The sequence below is a fragment of the Calidris pugnax genome, unplaced genomic scaffold (assembly GCF_001431845.1).
Source record: "Calidris pugnax isolate Ruff unplaced genomic scaffold, ASM143184v1 scaffold177, whole genome shotgun sequence".
NCBI classification, from domain to species: Eukaryota; Metazoa; Chordata; class Aves; order Charadriiformes; family Scolopacidae; genus Calidris; species Calidris pugnax.
This window is the reverse complement of record NW_015090909.1, coordinates 1452569-1454277: the sequence shown is the minus strand read 5'-3', so window position 1 is coordinate 1454277 and position 1709 is coordinate 1452569. Positions and strand designations below refer to the sequence as shown.

Sequence of the window (1709 nt, the reverse complement as noted above, 5' to 3'; positions counted from 1 at the left end):
AAAAAAAAAAAAAAAAAATCGCTTATTTGCTAGAGAGGGAGTGCAACAGGAAAAAAAAAACCCACACAACAACAAAAAACAAGCAAGAAAAAAAAAAAAGAAGCGAATCCCACGGACACGACTGACTTCACTCCAGAAAAAGGACTAGATCCCAGCTTTTTAAATCCCTTTGGAGCCTCCGAGATTTGTGCGAGCTTACAAACCGCAGCCTCTTTCTCTCGCCCGCAGGATGCGTGGGGCGGGACGCCCGGGCTCGGCCACCGGCAACTAGGAGAGGACTCGCCCGGGAAGGGGGACAGCAGCGGGACACCGGTTCGTACTTTATTTGGCCTTTGTTTTGTTGTTTTCCGTTCTTTTTTGTCGCCCTGAAAGTTCTCGGCGCCCCACAAACGATGTCTGGCCACGGGCAGGTTGACTTAAGCTTAAGTGGTAGCTGGTACTTTGGAAAGTTTTGGGGAGGGGGAGATGAGGCGAGCGCGGGGAAGAGGGGGCTGCAGGGGGAGGGAGGGGTCCTGCCTGAGCCCCCTAGTTTTGGCAGAGCCCCCTTTGGGCCCTCCCTACGGCCGGGCTCCCCCTCTCCTGCCCTGCCTTACCTTCAGGGGAGATCCCGTCACGCCCGAAGGCTCCCGTGTGGTGTCCATCGCGATGTTCGGCTCCGTTTCTATAAATATGCATGACTCGAGGGGGGGATGAGGGGGGAGGAAAAAAACCCAACCAAGCAAACAAACAAAAAAAAAAATCCACCAAACCCGCAGGTTCTTTTAGGCCTGGACGAGGAAGTCCCGGGTCCCCGCCGCCGCAGGTGGGGCCAGCCGGGTCCCGGGGCAGGCCGGCCGGCGGCTCTCCCTTCCCCGCAGCCTCCGGGGGAAGATTTTTGTTCTTCCCAGCCCCGATTTGACGGGAGGGCCCGGGAGAGGCTGCCGGCCTCAGCCCCTGCCTCCCCGCCGGGCGCGGAGCGGGGGTGGCCATCGCGGCACCCCGGCGTCGGGGGAAGGGAAGGGGAAGGGAAGGGAGCGGCGGAGGGGAAGGCAGCAGCCTCTTCAGAGCCCATTTTGTGCTGTTGGGGAGCCGTGGCAGCTTCTCGGCGGGACCGGGGATGACAGTGCATGACGGCCGGGCAGCCCATTATCCCGCTCCCATTGAGGCGCCCTTTCACTCACATGCAAACTCCTTGGCAGAGTCGTTTGTCTCCTCATTGTACTTTATTTAAGAATGCAATGGTTGTCAGGGCTCTTATTCAATTTCAAGATACTTTATTGATGAGCTTTGACTTTTAGCACTTTTCACATGTCAAGAGAAGTCAAGTGTATGCGGCTACGACTTCATTTTATGCTTTGCGCGTTCATACTCTCCACTTTCCGCCGTGCCTCTTGGAATTTCTTTTTCCTGTCCCTTCTCCTTCTTCCCTTTCTTTCCCCCAAGCCTTTTTTTTTTTCTTTTTTTTTTTTTCTCTCTCTTCTCCCTCTTTCCCCTGTGCACCCCCCTCCTCCCCTCCCCCCGTGGACCACTCGCCATAACCGATTGGGACACCCTGAGCTCGGACTGGTGCTCCCAGTGTAACCTTAAATGCATGCGCTGAGGGGTTGCTTTAGAGTTTACTGAGGTGTGTCTTAATAGTCCGGCATTCAACAAATGTACTTGTGGTGTGTGGTCAGAGCAGCAAAGTCATTTACTTACTTTCCCTCTCGAGTTTCTGGCAGCCGGTGAAG

The 1709-nt window shown here is 55.4% G+C and overlaps 1 protein-coding gene across 7 annotated transcripts in view; it reads left to right on the top strand.

Annotated features, from left to right (window-relative positions):
* The window catches only part of PAX6 (paired box 6), a 28306-nt gene that overhangs the window by 3628 nt on the left and 22969 nt on the right, over positions 1-1709 (top strand). For all 7 annotated transcript variants that reach the window (XM_014949291.1, XM_014949290.1, XM_014949289.1 and 4 more), the window contains exon 2: positions 229-312. The gene's annotated coding sequence lies outside the window, so the exon portion shown is untranslated. The remainder of the gene's footprint in view (positions 1-228; positions 313-1709) is intronic.